Genomic DNA, 24536 nt, shown 5'->3' with positions numbered 1-24536 from the left:
AAAACGCGTTTATTTCGGGCTGAAAAACACGTTTTGAAAAGTGTACTGTTACTGCCCCATAACTTACATGGGGTTGACCAAACTTGCAGAAACATGTTTATTTCTGCTGAAAAACATGTTTTGACACTTTCAGCACACTGGGGTTAAGATCTGAGTGTGTGGGCTCTTCTGAGCCTTGTTGCTACATGGGGATTCAGTTGTCTGAAAAAACGCGTTTATTTCGGGCTGAAAAACACGTTTTGAAAAGTGTACTGTTACTGCCCCATAACTTACATGGGGTTGACCAAACTTGCAGAAACATGTTTATTTCTGCTGAAAAACACGTTTTGACCCTTTCTGCACACTGGGGTTAAGAGCTGAGTGTGTGGGCTCTTCTGAGACTTGTTGCTACATGGGGATTCAGTTGTCTGAAAAAACGCGTTTATTTCGGGCTGAAAAACACGTTTTGAAAAGTGTACTGTTACTGCCCCATAACTTACATGGGGTTGACCAAACTTGCAGAAACATGTTTATTTCTGCTGAAAAACATGTTTTGACACTTTCAGCACACTGGGGTTAAGAGCTGAGTGTGTGGGCTCTTCTGAGCCTTGCTGCTACATGGGTATTCAGTTGTCTGAAAAAACGCGTTTATTTCGGGCTGAAAAACACGTTTTGAAAAGTGTACTGTTACTGCCCCATAACTTACATGGGGTTGACCAAACTTGCAGAAACATGTTTATTTCTGCTGAAAAACATGTTTTGACACTTTCAGCACACTGGGGTTAAGATCTGAGTGTGTGGGCTCTTCTGAGCCTTGTTGCTACATGGGGATTCAGTTGTCTGAAAAAACGCGTTTATTTCGGGCTGAAAAACACGTTTTGAAAAGTGTACTGTTACTGCCCCATAACTTACATGGGGTTGACCAAACTTGCAGAAACATGTTTATTTCTGCTGAAAAACATGTTTTGACACTTTCAGCACACTGGGGTTAAGATCTGAGTGTGTGGGCTATTCTGAGCGTTGCTGCTACATGGGTATTCAGTTGTCTGAAAAAACGCGTTTATTTCGGGCTGAAAAACACGTTTTGAAAAGTGTACTGTTACTGCCCCATAACTTACATGGGGTTGACCAAACTTGCAGAAACATGTTTATTTCTGCTGAAAAACATGTTTTGACACTTTCAGCACACTGGGGTTAAGATCTGAGTGTGTGGGCTATTCTGAGCGTTGCTGCTACATGGGTATTCAGTTGTCTGAAAAAACGCGTTTATTTCGGGCTGAAAAACACGTTTTGAAAAGTGTACTGTTACTGCCCCATAACTTACATGGGGTTGACCAAACTTGCAGAAACATGTTTATTTCTGCTGAAAAACATGTTTTGACACTTTCAGCACACTGGGGTTAAGATCTGAGTGTGTGGGCTCTTCTGAGCCTTGTTGCTACATGGGGATTCAGTTGTCTGAAAAAACGCGTTTATTTCGGGCTGAAAAACACGTTTTGAAAAGTGTACTGTTACTGCCCCATAACTTACATGGGGTTGACCAAACTTGCAGAAACATGTTTATTTCTGCTGAAAAACATGTTTTGACACTTTCAGCACACTGGGGTTAAGATCTGAGTGTGTGGGCTCTTCTGAGCCTTGCTGCTACATGGGTATTCAGTTGTCTGAAAAAACGCGTTTATTTCGGGCTGAAAAACACGTTTTGAAAAGTGTACTGTTACTGCCCCATAACTTACATGGGGTTGACCAAACTTGCAGAAACATGTTTATTTCTGCTGAAAAACATGTTTTGACACTTTCAGCACACTGGGGTTAAGATCTGAGTGTGTGGGCTCTTCTGAGCCTTGTTGCTACATGGGGATTCAGTTGTCTGAAAAAACGCGTTTATTTCGGGCTGAAAAACACGTTTTGAAAAGTGTACTGTTACTGCCCCATAACTTACATGGGGTTGACCAAACTTGCAGAAACATGTTTATTTCTGCTGAAAAACATGTTTTGACACTTTCAGCACACTGGGGTTAAGATCTGAGTGTGTGGGCTCTTCTGAGCCTTGTTGCTACATGGGGATTCAGTTGTCTGAAAAAACGCGTTTATTTCGGGCTGAAAAACACGTTTTGAAAAGTGTACTGTTACTGCCCCATAACTTACATGGGGTTGACCAAACTTGCAGAAACATGTTTATTTCTGCTGAAAAACATGTTTTGACACTTTCAGCACACTGGGGTTAAGATCTGAGTGTGTGGGCTCTTCTGAGCCTTGCTGCTACATGGGGATTCAGTTGTCTGAAAAAACGCGTTTATTTCGGGCTGAAAAACACGTTTTGCAGAGTGTACTGTTACTGCCCCATAACTTACATGGGGTTGACCAAACTTGCAGAAACATGTTTATTTCTGCTGAAAAACACGTTTTGATCCTTTCTGCACACTGGGGTTAAGATCTGAGTGTGTGGGCTCTTCTGAGCCTTGCTGCTACATGGGTATTCAGTTGTCTGAAAAAACGCGTTTATTTCGGGCTGAAAAACACGTTTTGAAAAGTGTACTGTTACTGCCCCATAACTTACATGGGGTTGACCAAACTTGCAGAAACATGTTTATTTCTGCTGAAAAACATGTTTTGACACTTTCAGCACACTGGGGTTAAGATCTGAGTGTGTGGGCTCTTCTGAGCCTTGTTGCTACATGGGGATTCAGTTGTCTGAAAAAACGCGTTTATTTCGGGCTGAAAAACACGTTTTGAAAAGTGTACTGTTACTGCCCCATAACTTACATGGGGTTGACCAAACTTGCAGAAACATGTTTATTTCTGCTGAAAAACATGTTTTGACACTTTCAGCACACTGGGGTTAAGATCTGAGTGTGTGGGCTATTCTGAGCGTTGCTGCTACATGGGTATTCAGTTGTCTGAAAAAACGCGTTTATTTCGGGCTGAAAAACACGTTTTGAAAAGTGTACTGTTACTGCCCCATAACTTACATGGGGTTGACCAAACTTGCAGAAACATGTTTATTTCTGCTGAAAAACATGTTTTGACACTTTCAGCACACTGGGGTTAAGATCTGAGTGTGTGGGCTCTTCTGAGCCTTGTTGCTACATGGGGATTCAGTTGTCTGAAAAAACGCGTTTATTTCGGGCTGAAAAACACGTTTTGAAAAGTGTACTGTTACTGCCCCATAACTTACATGGGGTTGACCAAACTTGCAGAAACATGTTTATTTCTGCTGAAAAACATGTTTTGACACTTTCAGCACACTGGGGTTAAGATCTGAGTGTGTGGGCTCTTCTGAGCCTTGTTGCTACATGGGGATTCAGTTGTCTGAAAAAACGCGTTTATTTCGGGCTGAAAAACACGTTTTGAAAAGTGTACTGTTACTGCCCCATAACTTACATGGGGTTGACCAAACTTGCAGAAACATGTTTATTTCTGCTGAAAAACATGTTTTGACACTTTCAGCACACTGGGGTTAAGATCTGAGTGTGTGGGCTCTTCTGAGCCTTGCTGCTACATGGGTATTCAGTTGTCTGAAAAAACGCGTTTATTTCGGGCTGAAAAACACGTTTTGAAAAGTGTACTGTTACTGCCCCATATCTTACATGGGGTTGACCAAACTTGCAGAAACATGTTTATTTCTGCTGAAAAACACGTTTTGACCCTTTCTGCACACTGGGGTTAAGAGCTGAGTGTGTGGGCTCTTCTGAGACTTGTTGCTACATGGGTATTCAGTTGTCTGAAAAAACGCGTTTATTTCGGGCTGAAAAACACGTTTTGAAAAGTGTACTGTTACTGCCCCATAACTTACATGGGGTTGACCAAACTTGCAGAAACATGTTTATTTCTGCTGAAAAACATGTTTTGACACTTTCAGCACACTGGGGTTAAGATCTGAGTGTGTGGGCTCTTCTGAGCCTTGTTGCTACATGGGGATTCAGTTGTCTGAAAAAACGCGTTTATTTCGGGCTGAAAAACACGTTTTGAAAAGTGTACTGTTACTGCCCCATAACTTACATGGGGTTGACCAAACTTGCAGAAACATGTTTATTTCTGCTGAAAAACACGTTTTGACCCTTTCTGCACACTGGGGTTAAGAGCTGAGTGTGTGGGCTCTTCTGAGACTTGTTGCTACATGGGGATTCAGTTGTCTGAAAAAACGCGTTTATTTCGGGCTGAAAAACACGTTTTGAAAAGTGTACTGTTACTGCCCCATAACTTACATGGGGTTGACCAAACTTGCAGAAACATGTTTATTTCTGCTGAAAAACATGTTTTGACACTTTCAGCACACTGGGGTTAAGATCTGAGTGTGTGGGCTCTTCTGAGCCTTGCTGCTACATGGGTATTCAGTTGTCTGAAAAAACGCGTTTATTTCGGGCTGAAAAACACGTTTTGAAAAGTGTACTGTTACTGCCCCATAACTTACATGGGGTTGACCAAACTTGCAGAAACATGTTTATTTCTGCTGAAAAACATGTTTTGACACTTTCAGCACACTGGGGTTAAGATCTGAGTGTGTGGGCTCTTCTGAGCCTTGTTGCTACATGGGGATTCAGTTGTCTGAAAAAACGCGTTTATTTCGGGCTGAAAAACACGTTTTGAAAAGTGTACTGTTACTGCCCCATAACTTACATGGGGTTGACCAAACTTGCAGAAACATGTTTATTTCTGCTGAAAAACACGTTTTGACACTTTCAGCACACTGGGGTTAAGATCTGAGTGTGTGGGCTCTTCTGAGCCTTGTTGCTACATGGGGATTCAGTTGTCTGAAAAAACGCGTTTATTTCGGGCTGAAAAACACGTTTTGAAAAGTGTACTGTTACTGCCCCATAACTTACATGGGGTTGACCAAACTTGCAGAAACATGTTTATTTCTGCTGAAAAACATGTTTTGACACTTTCAGCACACTGGGGTTAAGATCTGAGTGTGTGGGCTCTTCTGAGCCTTGCTGCTACATGGGGATTCAGTTGTCTGAAAAAACGCGTTTATTTCGGGCTGAAAAACACGTTTTGCAGAGTGTACTGTTACTGCCCCATAACTTACATGGGGTTGACCAAACTTGCAGAAACATGTTTATTTCTGCTGAAAAACACGTTTTGATCCTTTCTGCACACTGGGGTTAAGATCTGAGTGTGTGGGCTCTTCTGAGCCTTGCTGCTACATGGGTATTCAGTTGTCTGAAAAAACGCGTTTATTTCGGGCTGAAAAACACGTTTTGAAAAGTGTACTGTTACTGCCCCATAACTTACATGGGGTTGACCAAACTTGCAGAAACATGTTTATTTCTGCTGAAAAACATGTTTTGACACTTTCAGCACACTGGGGTTAAGATCTGAGTGTGTGGGCTCTTCTGAGCCTTGTTGCTACATGGGGATTCAGTTGTCTGAAAAAACGCGTTTATTTCGGGCTGAAAAACACGTTTTGAAAAGTGTACTGTTACTGCCCCATAACTTACATGGGGTTGACCAAACTTGCAGAAACATGTTTATTTCTGCTGAAAAACATGTTTTGACACTTTCAGCACACTGGGGTTAAGATCTGAGTGTGTGGGCTATTCTGAGCGTTGCTGCTACATGGGTATTCAGTTGTCTGAAAAAACGCGTTTATTTCGGGCTGAAAAACACGTTTTGAAAAGTGTACTGTTACTGCCCCATAACTTACATGGGGTTGACCAAACTTGCAGAAACATGTTTATTTCTGCTGAAAAACATGTTTTGACACTTTCAGCACACTGGGGTTAAGATCTGAGTGTGTGGGCTCTTCTGAGCCTTGTTGCTACATGGGGATTCAGTTGTCTGAAAAAACGCGTTTATTTCGGGCTGAAAAACACGTTTTGAAAAGTGTACTGTTACTGCCCCATAACTTACATGGGGTTGACCAAACTTGCAGAAACATGTTTATTTCTGCTGAAAAACATGTTTTGACACTTTCAGCACACTGGGGTTAAGATCTGAGTGTGTGGGCTCTTCTGAGCCTTGTTGCTACATGGGGATTCAGTTGTCTGAAAAAACGCGTTTATTTCGGGCTGAAAAACACGTTTTGAAAAGTGTACTGTTACTGCCCCATAACTTACATGGGGTTGACCAAACTTGCAGAAACATGTTTATTTCTGCTGAAAAACATGTTTTGACACTTTCAGCACACTGGGGTTAAGATCTGAGTGTGTGGGCTCTTCTGAGCCTTGCTGCTACATGGGTATTCAGTTGTCTGAAAAAACGCGTTTATTTCGGGCTGAAAAACACGTTTTGAAAAGTGTACTGTTACTGCCCCATATCTTACATGGGGTTGACCAAACTTGCAGAAACATGTTTATTTCTGCTGAAAAACACGTTTTGACCCTTTCTGCACACTGGGGTTAAGAGCTGAGTGTGTGGGCTCTTCTGAGACTTGTTGCTACATGGGTATTCAGTTGTCTGAAAAAACGCGTTTATTTCGGGCTGAAAAACACGTTTTGAAAAGTGTACTGTTACTGCCCCATAACTTACATGGGGTTGACCAAACTTGCAGAAACATGTTTATTTCTGCTGAAAAACATGTTTTGACACTTTCAGCACACTGGGGTTAAGATCTGAGTGTGTGGGCTCTTCTGAGCCTTGTTGCTACATGGGGATTCAGTTGTCTGAAAAAACGCGTTTATTTCGGGCTGAAAAACACGTTTTGAAAAGTGTACTGTTACTGCCCCATAACTTACATGGGGTTGACCAAACTTGCAGAAACATGTTTATTTCTGCTGAAAAACACGTTTTGACCCTTTCTGCACACTGGGGTTAAGAGCTGAGTGTGTGGGCTCTTCTGAGACTTGTTGCTACATGGGGATTCAGTTGTCTGAAAAAACGCGTTTATTTCGGGCTGAAAAACACGTTTTGAAAAGTGTACTGTTACTGCCCCATAACTTACATGGGGTTGACCAAACTTGCAGAAACATGTTTATTTCTGCTGAAAAACATGTTTTGACACTTTCAGCACACTGGGGTTAAGATCTGAGTGTGTGGGCTCTTCTGAGCCTTGCTGCTACATGGGTATTCAGTTGTCTGAAAAAACGCGTTTATTTCGGGCTGAAAAACACGTTTTGAAAAGTGTACTGTTACTGCCCCATAACTTACATGGGGTTGACCAAACTTGCAGAAACATGTTTATTTCTGCTGAAAAACATGTTTTGACACTTTCAGCACACTGGGGTTAAGATCTGAGTGTGTGGGCTCTTCTGAGCCTTGTTGCTACATGGGGATTCAGTTGTCTGAAAAAACGCGTTTATTTCGGGCTGAAAAACACGTTTTGAAAAGTGTACTGTTACTGCCCCATAACTTACATGGGGTTGACCAAACTTGCAGAAACATGTTTATTTCTGCTGAAAAACATGTTTTGACACTTTCAGCACACTGGGGTTAAGATCTGAGTGTGTGGGCTCTTCTGAGCCTTGTTGCTACATGGGGATTCAGTTGTCTGAAAAAACGCGTTTATTTCGGGCTGAAAAACACGTTTTGAAAAGTGTACTGTTACTGCCCCATAACTTACATGGGGTTGACCAAACTTGCAGAAACATGTTTATTTCTGCTGAAAAACATGTTTTGACACTTTCAGCACACTGGGGTTAAGATCTGAGTGTGTGGGCTCTTCTGAGCCTTGCTGCTACATGGGGATTCAGTTGTCTGAAAAAACGCGTTTATTTCGGGCTGAAAAACACGTTTTGCAGAGTGTACTGTTACTGCCCCATAACTTACATGGGGTTGACCAAACTTGCAGAAACATGTTTATTTCTGCTGAAAAACACGTTTTGATCCTTTCTGCACACTGGGGTTAAGATCTGAGTGTGTGGGCTCTTCTGAGCCTTGCTGCTACATGGGTATTCAGTTGTCTGAAAAAACGCGTTTATTTCGGGCTGAAAAACACGTTTTGAAAAGTGTACTGTTACTGCCCCATAACTTACATGGGGTTGACCAAACTTGCAGAAACATGTTTATTTCTGCTGAAAAACATGTTTTGACACTTTCAGCACACTGGGGTTAAGATCTGAGTGTGTGGGCTCTTCTGAGCCTTGTTGCTACATGGGGATTCAGTTGTCTGAAAAAACGCGTTTATTTCGGGCTGAAAAACACGTTTTGAAAAGTGTACTGTTACTGCCCCATAACTTACATGGGGTTGACCAAACTTGCAGAAACATGTTTATTTCTGCTGAAAAACATGTTTTGACACTTTCAGCACACTGGGGTTAAGATCTGAGTGTGTGGGCTATTCTGAGCGTTGCTGCTACATGGGTATTCAGTTGTCTGAAAAAACGCGTTTATTTCGGGCTGAAAAACACGTTTTGAAAAGTGTACTGTTACTGCCCCATAACTTACATGGGGTTGACCAAACTTGCAGAAACATGTTTATTTCTGCTGAAAAACATGTTTTGACACTTTCAGCACACTGGGGTTAAGATCTGAGTGTGTGGGCTCTTCTGAGCCTTGTTGCTACATGGGGATTCAGTTGTCTGAAAAAACGCGTTTATTTCGGGCTGAAAAACACGTTTTGAAAAGTGTACTGTTACTGCCCCATAACTTACATGGGGTTGACCAAACTTGCAGAAACATGTTTATTTCTGCTGAAAAACATGTTTTGACACTTTCAGCACACTGGGGTTAAGATCTGAGTGTGTGGGCTCTTCTGAGCCTTGTTGCTACATGGGGATTCAGTTGTCTGAAAAAACGCGTTTATTTCGGGCTGAAAAACACGTTTTGAAAAGTGTACTGTTACTGCCCCATAACTTACATGGGGTTGACCAAACTTGCAGAAACATGTTTATTTCTGCTGAAAAACATGTTTTGACACTTTCAGCACACTGGGGTTAAGATCTGAGTGTGTGGGCTCTTCTGAGCCTTGCTGCTACATGGGTATTCAGTTGTCTGAAAAAACGCGTTTATTTCGGGCTGAAAAACACGTTTTGAAAAGTGTACTGTTACTGCCCCATATCTTACATGGGGTTGACCAAACTTGCAGAAACATGTTTATTTCTGCTGAAAAACACGTTTTGACCCTTTCTGCACACTGGGGTTAAGAGCTGAGTGTGTGGGCTCTTCTGAGACTTGTTGCTACATGGGTATTCAGTTGTCTGAAAAAACGCGTTTATTTCGGGCTGAAAAACACGTTTTGAAAAGTGTACTGTTACTGCCCCATAACTTACATGGGGTTGACCAAACTTGCAGAAACATGTTTATTTCTGCTGAAAAACATGTTTTGACACTTTCAGCACACTGGGGTTAAGATCTGAGTGTGTGGGCTCTTCTGAGCCTTGTTGCTACATGGGGATTCAGTTGTCTGAAAAAACGCGTTTATTTCGGGCTGAAAAACACGTTTTGAAAAGTGTACTGTTACTGCCCCATAACTTACATGGGGTTGACCAAACTTGCAGAAACATGTTTATTTCTGCTGAAAAACACGTTTTGACCCTTTCTGCACACTGGGGTTAAGATCTGAGTGTGTGGGCTCTTCTGAGCCTTGTTGCTACATGGGGATTCAGTTGTCTGAAAAAACGCGTTTATTTCGGGCTGAAAAACACGTTTTGAAAAGTGTACTGTTACTGCCCCATAACTTACATGGGGTTGACCAAACTTGCAGAAACATGTTTATTTCTGCTGAAAAACATGTTTTGACACTTTCAGCACACTGGGGTTAAGATCTGAGTGTGTGGGCTATTCTGAGCGTTGCTGCTACATGGGTATTCAGTTGTCTGAAAAAACGCGTTTATTTCGGGCTGAAAAACACGTTTTGAAAAGTGTACTGTTACTGCCCCATAACTTACATGGGGTTGACCAAACTTGCAGAAACATGTTTATTTCTGCTGAAAAACATGTTTTGACACTTTCAGCACACTGGGGTTAAGATCTGAGTGTGTGGGCTCTTCTGAGCCTTGTTGCTACATGGGGATTCAGTTGTCTGAAAAAACGCGTTTATTTCGGGCTGAAAAACACGTTTTGAAAAGTGTACTGTTACTGCCCCATAACTTACATGGGGTTGACCAAACTTGCAGAAACATGTTTATTTCTGCTGAAAAACATGTTTTGACACTTTCAGCACACTGGGGTTAAGATCTGAGTGTGTGGGCTCTTCTGAGCCTTGTTGCTACATGGGGATTCAGTTGTCTGAAAAAACGCGTTTATTTCGGGCTGAAAAACACGTTTTGAAAAGTGTACTGTTACTGCCCCATAACTTACATGGGGTTGACCAAACTTGCAGAAACATGTTTATTTCTGCTGAAAAACATGTTTTGACACTTTCAGCACACTGGGGTTAAGATCTGAGTGTGTGGGCTCTTCTGAGCCTTGCTGCTACATGGGTATTCAGTTGTCTGAAAAAACGCGTTTATTTCGGGCTGAAAAACACGTTTTGAAAAGTGTACTGTTACTGCCCCATATCTTACATGGGGTTGACCAAACTTGCAGAAACATGTTTATTTCTGCTGAAAAACACGTTTTGACCCTTTCTGCACACTGGGGTTAAGAGCTGAGTGTGTGGGCTCTTCTGAGCCTTGTTGCTACATGGGGATTCAGTTGTCTGAAAAAACGCGTTTATTTCGGGCTGAAAAACACGTTTTGAAAAGTGTACTGTTACTGCCCCATAACTTACATGGGGTTGACCAAACTTGCAGAAACATGTTTATTTCTGCTGAAAAACATGTTTTGACACTTTCAGCACACTGGGGTTAAGATCTGAGTGTGTGGGCTCTTCTGAGCCTTGCTGCTACATGGGTATTCAGTTGTCTGAAAAAACGCGTTTATTTCGGGCTGAAAAACACGTTTTGAAAAGTGTACTGTTACTGCCCCATATCTTACATGGGGTTGACCAAACTTGCAGAAACATGTTTATTTCTGCTGAAAAACACGTTTTGACCCTTTCTGCACACTGGGGTTAAGAGCTGAGTGTGTGGGCTCTTCTGAGACTTGTTGCTACATGGGTATTCAGTTGTCTGAAAAAACGCGTTTATTTCGGGCTGAAAAACACGTTTTGAAAAGTGTACTGTTACTGCCCCATAACTTACATGGGGTTGACCAAACTTGCAGAAACATGTTTATTTCTGCTGAAAAACATGTTTTGACACTTTCAGCACACTGGGGTTAAGATCTGAGTGTGTGGGCTCTTCTGAGCCTTGTTGCTACATGGGGATTCAGTTGTCTGAAAAAACGCGTTTATTTCGGGCTGAAAAACACGTTTTGAAAAGTGTACTGTTACTGCCCCATAACTTACATGGGGTTGACCAAACTTGCAGAAACATGTTTATTTCTGCTGAAAAACACGTTTTGACCCTTTCTGCACACTGGGGTTAAGATCTGAGTGTGTGGGCTCTTCTGAGCCTTGTTGCTACATGGGGATTCAGTTGTCTGAAAAAACGCGTTTATTTCGGGCTGAAAAACACGTTTTGAAAAGTGTACTGTTACTGCCCCATAACTTACATGGGGTTGACCAAACTTGCAGAAACATGTTTATTTCTGCTGAAAAACATGTTTTGACACTTTCAGCACACTGGGGTTAAGATCTGAGTGTGTGGGCTATTCTGAGCGTTGCTGCTACATGGGTATTCAGTTGTCTGAAAAAACGCGTTTATTTCGGGCTGAAAAACACGTTTTGAAAAGTGTACTGTTACTGCCCCATAACTTACATGGGGTTGACCAAACTTGCAGAAACATGTTTATTTCTGCTGAAAAACATGTTTTGACACTTTCAGCACACTGGGGTTAAGATCTGAGTGTGTGGGCTCTTCTGAGCCTTGTTGCTACATGGGGATTCAGTTGTCTGAAAAAACGCGTTTATTTCGGGCTGAAAAACACGTTTTGAAAAGTGTACTGTTACTGCCCCATAACTTACATGGGGTTGACCAAACTTGCAGAAACATGTTTATTTCTGCTGAAAAACATGTTTTGACACTTTCAGCACACTGGGGTTAAGATCTGAGTGTGTGGGCTCTTCTGAGCCTTGTTGCTACATGGGGATTCAGTTGTCTGAAAAAACGCGTTTATTTCGGGCTGAAAAACACGTTTTGAAAAGTGTACTGTTACTGCCCCATAACTTACATGGGGTTGACCAAACTTGCAGAAACATGTTTATTTCTGCTGAAAAACATGTTTTGACACTTTCAGCACACTGGGGTTAAGATCTGAGTGTGTGGGCTCTTCTGAGCCTTGCTGCTACATGGGTATTCAGTTGTCTGAAAAAACGCGTTTATTTCGGGCTGAAAAACACGTTTTGAAAAGTGTACTGTTACTGCCCCATATCTTACATGGGGTTGACCAAACTTGCAGAAACATGTTTATTTCTGCTGAAAAACACGTTTTGACCCTTTCTGCACACTGGGGTTAAGAGCTGAGTGTGTGGGCTCTTCTGAGACTTGTTGCTACATGGGTATTCAGTTGTCTGAAAAAACGCGTTTATTTCGGGCTGAAAAACACGTTTTGAAAAGTGTACTGTTACTGCCCCATAACTTACATGGGGTTGACCAAACTTGCAGAAACATGTTTATTTCTGCTGAAAAACATGTTTTGACACTTTCAGCACACTGGGGTTAAGATCTGAGTGTGTGGGCTCTTCTGAGCCTTGTTGCTACATGGGGATTCAGTTGTCTGAAAAAACGCGTTTATTTCGGGCTGAAAAACACGTTTTGAAAAGTGTACTGTTACTGCCCCATAACTTACATGGGGTTGACCAAACTTGCAGAAACATGTTTATTTCTGCTGAAAAACACGTTTTGACCCTTTCTGCACACTGGGGTTAAGAGCTGAGTGTGTGGGCTCTTCTGAGACTTGTTGCTACATGGGGATTCAGTTGTCTGAAAAAACGCGTTTATTTCGGGCTGAAAAACACGTTTTGAAAAGTGTACTGTTACTGCCCCATAACTTACATGGGGTTGACCAAACTTGCAGAAACATGTTTATTTCTGCTGAAAAACATGTTTTGACACTTTCAGCACACTGGGGTTAAGATCTGAGTGTGTGGGCTCTTCTGAGCCTTGCTGCTACATGGGTATTCAGTTGTCTGAAAAAACGCGTTTATTTCGGGCTGAAAAACACGTTTTGAAAAGTGTACTGTTACTGCCCCATAACTTACATGGGGTTGACCAAACTTGCAGAAACATGTTTATTTCTGCTGAAAAACATGTTTTGACACTTTCAGCACACTGGGGTTAAGATCTGAGTGTGTGGGCTCTTCTGAGCCTTGTTGCTACATGGGGATTCAGTTGTCTGAAAAAACGCGTTTATTTCGGGCTGAAAAACACGTTTTGAAAAGTGTACTGTTACTGCCCCATAACTTACATGGGGTTGACCAAACTTGCAGAAACATGTTTATTTCTGCTGAAAAACATGTTTTGACACTTTCAGCACACTGGGGTTAAGATCTGAGTGTGTGGGCTCTTCTGAGCCTTGTTGCTACATGGGGATTCAGTTGTCTGAAAAAACGCGTTTATTTCGGGCTGAAAAACACGTTTTGAAAAGTGTACTGTTACTGCCCCATAACTTACATGGGGTTGACCAAACTTGCAGAAACATGTTTATTTCTGCTGAAAAACATGTTTTGACACTTTCAGCACACTGGGGTTAAGATCTGAGTGTGTGGGCTCTTCTGAGCCTTGCTGCTACATGGGGATTCAGTTGTCTGAAAAAACGCGTTTATTTCGGGCTGAAAAACACGTTTTGCAGAGTGTACTGTTACTGCCCCATAACTTACATGGGGTTGACCAAACTTGCAGAAACATGTTTATTTCTGCTGAAAAACACGTTTTGATCCTTTCTGCACACTGGGGTTAAGATCTGAGTGTGTGGGCTCTTCTGAGCCTTGCTGCTACATGGGTATTCAGTTGTCTGAAAAAACGCGTTTATTTCGGGCTGAAAAACACGTTTTGAAAAGTGTACTGTTACTGCCCCATAACTTACATGGGGTTGACCAAACTTGCAGAAACATGTTTATTTCTGCTGAAAAACATGTTTTGACACTTTCAGCACACTGGGGTTAAGATCTGAGTGTGTGGGCTCTTCTGAGCCTTGTTGCTACATGGGGATTCAGTTGTCTGAAAAAACGCGTTTATTTCGGGCTGAAAAACACGTTTTGAAAAGTGTACTGTTACTGCCCCATAACTTACATGGGGTTGACCAAACTTGCAGAAACATGTTTATTTCTGCTGAAAAACATGTTTTGACACTTTCAGCACACTGGGGTTAAGATCTGAGTGTGTGGGCTATTCTGAGCGTTGCTGCTACATGGGTATTCAGTTGTCTGAAAAAACGCGTTTATTTCGGGCTGAAAAACACGTTTTGAAAAGTGTACTGTTACTGCCCCATAACTTACATGGGGTTGACCAAACTTGCAGAAACATGTTTATTTCTGCTGAAAAACATGTTTTGACACTTTCAGCACACTGGGGTTAAGATCTGAGTGTGTGGGCTCTTCTGAGCCTTGTTGCTACATGGGGATTCAGTTGTCTGAAAAAACGCGTTTATTTCGGGCTGAAAAACACGTTTTGAAAAGTGTACTGTTACTGCCCCATAACTTACATGGGGTTGACCAAACTTGCAGAAACATGTTTATTTCTGCTGAAAAACATGTTTTGACACTTTCAGCACACTGGGGTTAAGATCTGAGTGTGTGGGCTCTTCTGAGCCTTGTTGCTACATGGGGATTCAGTTGTCTGAAAAAACGCGTTTATTTCGGGCTGAAAAACACGTTTTGAAAAGTGTACTGTTACTGCCCCATAACTTACATGGGGTTGACCAAACTTGCAGAAACATGTTTATTTCTGCTGAAAAACATGTTTTGACACTTTCAGCACACTGGGGTTAAGATCTGAGTGTGTGGGCTCTTCTGAGCCTTGCTGCTACATGGGTATTCAGTTGTCTGAAAAAACGCGTTTATTTCGGGCTGAAAAACACGTTTTGAAAAGTGTACTGTTACTGCCCCATATCTTACATGGGGTTGACCAAACTTGCAGAAACATGTTTATTTCTGCTGAAAAACACGTTTTGACCCTTTCTGCACACTGGGGTTAAGAGCTGAGTGTGTGGGCTCTTCTGAGACTTGTTGCTACATGGGTATTCAGTTGTCTGAAAAAACGCGTTTATTTCGGGCTGAAAAACACGTTTTGAAAAGTGTACTGTTACTGCCCCATAACTTACATGGGGTTGACCAAACTTGCAGAAACATGTTTATTTCTGCTGAAAAACATGTTTTGACACTTTCAGCACACTGGGGTTAAGATCTGAGTGTGTGGGCTCTTCTGAGCCTTGTTGCTACATGGGGATTCAGTTGTCTGAAAAAACGCGTTTATTTCGGGCTGAAAAACACGTTTTGAAAAGTGTACTGTTACTGCCCCATAACTTACATGGGGTTGACCAAACTTGCAGAAACATGTTTATTTCTGCTGAAAAACACGTTTTGACCCTTTCTGCACACTGGGGTTAAGAGCTGAGTGTGTGGGCTCTTCTGAGACTTGTTGCTACATGGGGATTCAGTTGTCTGAAAAAACGCGTTTATTTCGGGCTGAAAAACACGTTTTGAAAAGTGTACTGTTACTGCCCCATAACTTACATGGGGTTGACCAAACTTGCAGAAACATGTTTATTTCTGCTGAAAAACATGTTTTGACACTTTCAGCACACTGGGGTTAAGATCTGAGTGTGTGGGCTCTTCTGAGCCTTGCTGCTACATGGGTATTCAGTTGTCTGAAAAAACGCGTTTATTTCGGGCTGAAAAACACGTTTTGAAAAGTGTACTGTTACTGCCCCATAACTTACATGGGGTTGACCAAACTTGCAGAAACATGTTTATTTCTGCTGAAAAACATGTTTTGACACTTTCAGCACACTGGGGTTAAGATCTGAGTGTGTGGGCTCTTCTGAGCCTTGTTGCTACATGGGGATTCAGTTGTCTGAAAAAACGCGTTTATTTCGGGCTGAAAAACACGTTTTGAAAAGTGTACTGTTACTGCCCCATAACTTACATGGGGTTGACCAAACTTGCAGAAACATGTTTATTTCTGCTGAAAAACATGTTTTGACACTTTCAGCACACTGGGGTTAAGATCTGAGTGTGTGGGCTCTTCTGAGCCTTGTTGCTACATGGGGATTCAGTTGTCTGAAAAAACGCGTTTATTTCGGGCTGAAAAACACGTTTTGAAAAGTGTACTGTTACTGCCCCATAACTTACATGGGGTTGACCAAACTTGCAGAAACATGTTTATTTCTGCTGAAAAACATGTTTTGACACTTTCAGCACACTGGGGTTAAGATCTGAGTGTGTGGGCTCTTCTGAGCCTTGCTGCTACATGGGGATTCAGTTGTCTGAAAAAACGCGTTTATTTCGGGCTGAAAAACACGTTTTGCAGAGTGTACTGTTACTGCCCCATAACTTACATGGGGTTGACCAAACTTGCAGAAACATGTTTATTTCTGCTGAAAAACACGTTTTGATCCTTTCTGCACACTGGGGTTAAGATCTGAGTGTGTGGGCTCTTCTGAGCCTTGCTGCTACATGGGTATTCAGTTGTCTGAAAAAACGCGTTTATTTCGGGCTGAAAAACACGTTTTGAAAAGTGTACTGTTACTGCCCCATAACTTACATGGGGTTGACCAAACTTGCAGAAACATGTTTATTTCTGCTGAAAAACATGTTTTGACACTTTCAGCACACTGGGGTTAAGATCTGAGTGTGTGGGCTCTTCTGAGCCTTGTTGCTACATGGGGATTCAGTTGTCTGAAAAAACGCGTTTATTTCGGGCTGAAAAACACGTTTTGAAAAGTGTACTGTTACTGCCCCATAACTTACATGGGGTTGACCAAACTTGCAGAAACATGTTTATTTCTGCTGAAAAACATGTTTTGACACTTTCAGCACACTGGGGTTAAGATCTGAGTGTGTGGGCTATTCTGAGCGTTGCTGCTACATGGGTATTCAGTTGTCTGAAAAAACGCGTTTATTTCGGGCTGAAAAACACGTTTTGAAAAGTGTACTGTTACTGCCCCATAACTTACATGGGGTTGACCAAACTTGCAGAAACATGTTTATTTCTGCTGAAAAACATGTTTTGACACTTTCAGCACACTGGGGTTAAGATCTGAGTGTGTGGGCTCTTCTGAGCCTTGTTGCTACATGGGGATTCAGTTGTCTGAAAAAACGCGTTTATTTCGGGCTGAAAAACACGTTTTGAAAAGTGTACTGTTACTGCCCCATAACTTACATGGGGTTGACCAAACTTGCAGAAACATGTTTATTTCTGCTGAAAAACATGTTTTGACACTTTCAGCACACTGGGGTTAAGATCTGAGTGTGTGGGCTCTTCTGAGCCTTGTTGCTACATGGGGATTCAGTTGTCTGAAAAAACGCGTTTATTTCGGGCTGAAAAACACGTTTTGAAAAGTGTACTGTTACTGCCCCATAACTTACATGGGGTTGACCAAACTTGCAGAAACATGTTTATTTCTGCTGAAAAACATGTTTTGACACTTTCAGCACACTGGGGTTAAGATCTGAGTGTGTGGGCTCTTCTGAGCCTTGCTGCTACATGGGTATTCAGTTGTCTGAAAAAACGCGTTTATTTCGGGCTGAAAAACACGTTTTGAAAAGTGTACTGTTACTGCCCCATATCTTACATGGGGTTGACCAAACTTGCAGAAACATGTTTATTTCTGCTGAAAAACACGTTTTGACCCTTTCTGCACACTGGGGTTAAGAGCTGAGTGTGTGGGCTCTTCTGAGCCTTGCTGCTACATGGGTATTCAGTTGTCTGAAAAAACGCGTTTATTTCGGGCTGAAAAACACGTTTTGAAAAGTGTACTGTTACTGCCCCATAACTTACATGGGGTTGACCAAACTTGCAGAAACATGTTTATTTCTGCTGAAAAACATGTTTTGACACTTTCAGCACACTGGGGTTAAGATCTGAGTGTGTGGGCTCTTCTGAGCCTTGTTGCTACATGGGGATTCAGTTGTCTGAAAAAACGCGTTTATTTCGGGCTGAAAAACACGTTTTGAAAAGTGTACTGTTACTGCCCCATAACTTACATGGGGTTGACCAAACTTGCAGAAACATGTTTATTTCTGCTGAAAAACATGTTTTGACACTTTCAGCACACTGGGGTTAAGATCTGAGTGTGTGGGCTATTCTGAGCGTTGCTGCTACATGGGTATTCAGTTGTCTGAAAAAACGCGTTTATTTCGGGCTGAAAAACACGTTTTGAAAAGTGTACTGTTACTGCCCCATAACTTACATGGGGTTGACCAAACTTGCAGAAACATGTTTATTTCTGCTGAAAAACATGTTTTGACACTTTCAGCACACTGGGGTTAAGATCTGAGTGTGTGGGCTCTTCTGAGCCTTGTTGCTACATGGGGATTCAGTTGTCTGAAAAAACGCGTTTATTTCGGGCTGAAAAACACGTTTTGAAAAGTGTACTGTTACTGCCCCATAACTTACATGGGGTTGACCAAACTTGCAGAAACATGTTTATTTCTGCTGAAAAACATGTTTTGACACTTTCAGCACACTGGGGTTAAGATCTGAGTGTGTGGGCTCTTCTGAGCCTTGTTGCTACATGGGGATTCAGTTGTCTGAAAAAACGCGTTTATTTCGGGCTGAAAAACACGTTTTGAAAAGTGTACTGTTACTGCCCCATAACTTACATGGGGTTGACCAAACTTGCAGAAACATGTTTATTTCTGCTGAAAAACATGTTTTGACACTTTCAGCACACTGGGGTTAAGATCTGAGTGTGTGGGCTCTTCTGAGCCTTGTTGCTACATGGGGATTCAGTTGTCTGAAAAAACGCGTTTATTTCGGGCTGAAAAACACGTTTTGAAAAGTGTACTGTTACTGCCCCATAACTTACATGGGGTTGACCAAACTTGCAGAAACATGTTTATTTCTGCTGAAAAACATGTTTTGACACTTTCAGCACACTGGGGTTAAGATCTGAGTGTGTGGGCTATTCTGAGCGTTGCTGCTACATGGGTATTCAGTTGTCTGAAAAAACGCGTTTATTTCGGGCTGAAAAACACGTTTTGAAAAGTGTACTGTTACTGCCCCATAACTTACATGGGGTTGACCAAACTTGCAGAAACATGTTTATTTCTGCTGAAAAACATGTTTTGACACTTTCAGCACACTGGGGTTAAGATCTGAGTGTGTGGGCTCTTCTGAGCCTTGTTGCTACATGGGGATTCAGTTGTCTGAAAAAACGCGTTTATTTCGGGCTGAAAAACACGTTTTGAAAAGTGTACTGTTACTGCCCCATAACTTACATGGGGTTGACCAAACTTGCAGAAACATGTTTATTTCTGCTGAAAAACATGTTTTGACACTTTCAGCACACTGGGGTTAAGATCTGAGTGTGTGGGCTCTTCTGAGCCTTGTTGCTACATGGGGATTCAGTTGTCTGAAAAAACGCGTTTATTTCGGGCTGAAAAACACGTTTTGAAAAGTGTACTGTTACTGCCCCATAACTTACATGGGGTTGACCAAACTTGCAGAAACATGTTTATTTCTGCTGAAAAACACGTTTTGACCCTTTCTGCACACTGGGGTTAAGAGCTGAGTGTGTGGGCTCTTCTGAGACTTGTTGCTACATGGGGATTCAGTTGTCTGAAAAAACGCGTTTATTTCGGGCTGAAAAACACGTTTTGAAAAGTGTACTGTTACTGCCCCATAACTTACATGGGGTTGACCAAACTTGCAGAAACATGTTTATTTCTGCTGAAAAACATGTTTTGACACTTTCAGCACACTGGGGTTAAGATCTGAGTGTGTGGGCTCTTCTGAGCCTTGCTGCTACATGGGTATTCAGTTGTCTGAAAAAACGCGTTTATTTCGGGCTGAAAAACACGTTTTGAAAAGTGTACTGTTACTGCCCCATAACTTACATGGGGTTGACCAAACTTGCAGAAACATGTTTATTTCTGCTGAAAAACATGTTTTGACACTTTCAGCACACTGGGGTTAAGATCTGAGTGTGTGGGCTCTTCTGAGCCTTGTTGCTACATGGGGATTCAGTTGTCTGAAAAAACGCGTTTATTTCGGGCTGAAAAACACGTTTTGAAAAGTGTACTGTTACTGCCCCATAACTTACATGGGGTTGACCAAACTTGCAGAAACATGTTTATTTCTGCTGAAAAACATGTTTTGACACTTTCAGCACACTGGGGTTAAGATCTGAGTGTGTGGGCTCTTCTGAGCCTTGTTGCTACATGGGGATTCAGTTGTCTGAAAAAACGCGTTTATTTCGGGCTGAAAAACACGTTTTGAAAAGTGTACTGTTACTGCCCCATAACTTACATGGGGTTGACCAAACTTGCAGAAACATGTTTATTTCTGCTGAAAAACATGTTTTGACACTTTCAGCACACTGGGGTTAAGATCTGAGTGTGTGGGCTCTTCTGAGCCTTGTTGCTACATGGGGATTCAGTTGTCTGAAAAAACGCGTTTATTTCGGGCTGAAAAACACGTTTTGAAAAGTGTACTGTTACTGCCCCATAACTTACATGGGGTTGACCAAACTTGCAGAAACATGTTTATTTCTGCTGAAAAACATGTTTTGACACTTTCAGCACACTGGGGTTAAGATCTGAGTGTGTGGGCTATTCTGAGCGTTGCTGCTACATGGGTATTCAGTTGTCTGAAAAAACGCGTTTATTTCGGGCTGAAAAACACGTTTTGAAAAGTGTACTGTTACTGCCCCATAACTTACATGGGGTTGACCAAACTTGCAGAAACATGTTTATTTCTGCTGAAAAACATGTTTTGACACTTTCAGCACACTGGGGTTAAGATCTGAGTGTGTGGGCTCTTCTGAGCCTTGTTGCTACATGGGGATTCAGTTGTCTGAAAAAACGCGTTTATTTCGGGCTGAAAAACACGTTTTGAAAAGTGTACTGTTACTGCCCCATAACTTACATGGGGTTGACCAAACTTGCAGAAACATGTTTATTTCTGCTGAAAAACATGTTTTGACACTTTCAGCACACTGGGGTTAAGATCTGAGTGTGTGGGCTCTTCTGAGCCTTGTTGCTACATGGGGATTCAGTTGTCTGAAAAAACGCGTTTATTTCGGGCTGAAAAACACGTTTTGAAAAGTGTACTGTTACTGCCCCATAACTTACATGGGGTTGACCAAACTTGCAGAAACATGTTTATTTCTGCTGAAAAACATGTTTTGACACTTTCAGCACACTGGGGTTAAGATCTGAGTGTGTGGGCTCTTCTGAGCCTTGCTGCTACATGGGTATTCAGTTGTCTGAAAAAACGCGTTTATTTCGGGCTGAAAAACACGTTTTGAAAAGTGTACTGTTACTGCCCCATATCTTACATGGGGTTGACCAAACTTGCAGAAACATGTTTATTTCTGCTGAAAAACACGTTTTGACCCTTTCTGCACACTGGGGTTAAGAGCTGAGTGTGTGGGCTCTTCTGAGACTTGTTGCTACATGGGTATTCAGTTGTCTGAAAAAACGCGTTTATTTCGGGCTGAAAAACACGTTTTGAAAAGTGTACTGTTACTGCCCCATAACTTACATGGGGTTGACCAAACTTGCAGAAACATGTTTATTTCTGCTGAAAAACATGTTTTGACACTTTCAGCACACTGGGGTTAAGATCTGAGTGTGTGGGCTCTTCTGAGCCTTGTTGCTACATGGGGATTCAGTTGTCTGAAAAAACGCGTTTATTTCGGGCTGAAAAACACGTTTTGAAAAGTGTACTGTTACTGCCCCATAACTTACATGGGGTTGACCAAACTTGCAGAAACATGTTTATTTCTGCTGAAAAACACGTTTTGACCCTTTCTGCACACTGGGGTTAAGAGCTGAGTGTGTGGGCTCTTCTGAGACTTGTTGCTACATGGGGATTCAGTTGTCTGAAAAAACGCGTTTATTTCGGGCTGAAAAACACGTTTTGAAAAGTGTACTGTTACTGCCCCATAACTTACATGGGGTTGACCAAACTTGCAGAAACATGTTTATTTCTGCTGAAAAACATGTTTTGACACTTTCAGCACACTGGGGTTAAGATCTGAGTGTGTGGGCTCTTCTGAGCCTTGCTGCTACATGGGTATTCAGTTGTCTGAAAAAACGCGTTTATTTCGGGCTGAAAAACACGTTTTGAAAAGTGTACTGTTACTGCCCCATAACTTACATGGGGTTGACCAAACTTGCAGAAACATGTTTATTTCTGCTGAAAAACATGTTTTGACACTTTCAGCACACTGGGGTTAAGATCTGAGTGTGTGGGCTCTTCTGAGCCTTGTTGCTACATGGGGATTCAGTTGTCTGAAAAAACGCGTTTATTTCGGGCTGAAAAACACGTTTTGAAAAGTGTACTGTTACTGCCCCATAACTTACATGGGGTTGACCAAACTTGCAGAAACATGTTTATTTCTGCTGAAAAACATGTTTTGACACTTTCAGCACACTGGGGTTAAGATCTGAGTGTGTGGGCTATTCTGAGCCTTGCTGCTACATGGGTATTCAGTTGTCTGAAAAAACGCGTTTATTTCGGGCTGAAAAACACGTTTTGAAAAGTGTACTGTTACTGCCCCATAACTTACATGGGGTTGACCAAACTTGCAGAAACATGTTTATTTCTGCTGAAAAACATGTTTTGACACTTTCAGCACACTGGGGTTAAGATCTGAGTGTGTGGGCTCTTCTGAGCCTTGTTGCTACATGGGGATTCAGTTGTCTGAAAAAACGCGTTTATTTCGGGCTGAAAAACACGTTTTGAAAAGTGTACTGTTACTGCCCCATAACTTACATGGGGTTGACCAAACTTGCAGAAACATGTTTATTTCTGCTGAAAAACATGTTTTGACACTTTCAGCACACTGGGGTTAAGATCTGAGTGTGTGGGCTCTTCTGAGCCTTGTTGCTACATGGGGATTCAGTTGTCTGAAAAAACGCGTTTATTTCGGGCTGAAAAACACGTTTTGAAAAGTGTACTGTTACTGCCCCATAACTTACATGGGGTTGACCAAACTTGCAGAAACATGTTTATTTCTGCTGAAAAACATGTTTTGACACTTTCAGCACACTGGGGTTAAGATCTGAGTGTGTGGGCTCTTCTGAGCCTTACTGCTACATGGGGATTCAGTTGTCTGAAAAAACGCGTTTATTTCGGGCTGAAAAACACGTTTTGAAAAGTGTACTGTTACTGCCCCATAACTTACATGGGGTTGACCAAACTTGCAGAAACATGTTTATTTCTGCTGAAAAACATGTTTTGACACTTTCAGCACACTGGGGTTAAGATCTGAGTGTGTGGGCTCTTCTGAGCCTTGCTGCTACATGGGTATTCAGTTGTCTGAAAAAACGCGTTTATTTCGGGCTGAAAAACACGTTTTGAAAAGTGTACTGTTACTGCCCCATAACTTACATGGGGTTGACCAAACTTGCAGAAACATGTTTATTTCTGCTGAAAAACACGTTTTGACACTTTCAGCACACTGGGGTTAAGATCTGAGTGTGTGGGCTCTTCTGAGCCTTGCTTCTACATGGGGATTCAGTTGTCTGAAAAAACGCGTTTATTTCGGGCTGAAAAACACGTTTTGCAGAGTGTACTGTTACTGCCCCATAACTTACATGGGGTTGACCAAACTTGCAGAAACATGTTTATTTCTGCTGAAAAACACGTTTTGACCCTTTCTGCACACTGGGGTTAAGATCTGAGTGTGTGGGCTCTTCTGAGCCTTGCTGCTACATGGGTATTCAGTTGTCTGAAAAAACGCGTTTATTTCGGGCTGAAAAACACGTTTTGAAAAGTGTACTGTTACTGCCCCATAACTTACATGGGGTTGACCAAACTTGCAGAAACATGTTTATTTCTGCTGAAAAACATGTTTTGACACTTTCAGCACACTGGGGTTAAGATCTGAGTGTGTGGGCTCTTCTGAGCCTTGTTGCTACATGGGGATTCAGTTGTCTGAAAAAACGCGTTTATTTCGGGCTGAAAAACACGTTTTGAAAAGTGTACTGTTACTGCCCCATAACTTACATGGGGTTGACCAAACTTGCAGAAACATGTTTATTTCTGCTGAAAAACATGTTTTGACACTTTCAGCACACTGGGGTTAAGATCTGAGTGTGTGGGCTCTTCTGAGCCTTGTTGCTACATGGGGATTCAGTTGTCTGAAAAAACGCGTTTATTTCGGGCTGAAAAACACGTTTTGAAAAGTGTACTGTTACTGCCCCATAACTTACATGGGGTTGACCAAACTTGCAGAAACATGTTTATTTCTGCTGAAAAACATGTTTTGACACTTTCAGCACACTGGGGTTAAGATCTGAGTGTGTGGGCTCTTCTGAGCCTTGTTGCTACATGGGGATTCAGTTGTCTGAAAAAACGCGTTTATTTCGGGCTGAAAAACACGTTTTGAAAAGTGTACTGTTACTGCCCCATAACTTACATGGGGTTGACCAAACTTGCAGAAACATGTTTATTTCTGCTGAAAAACATGTTTTGACACTTTCAGCACACTGGGGTTAACATCTGAGTGTGTGGGCTCTTCTGAGCCTTGTTGCTACATGGGGATTCAGTTGTCTGAAAAAACGCGTTTATTTCGGGCTG

The sequence above is a fragment of the Lepisosteus platostomus genome, chromosome 8, assembly GCF_059453375.1.
Source record: "Lepisosteus platostomus isolate fLepPlt1 chromosome 8, fLepPlt1.hap1, whole genome shotgun sequence".
Lineage (NCBI taxonomy): Eukaryota > Metazoa > Chordata > Actinopteri > Semionotiformes > Lepisosteidae > Lepisosteus > Lepisosteus platostomus.
Note: the sequence above shows the minus strand (reverse complement) of the source record.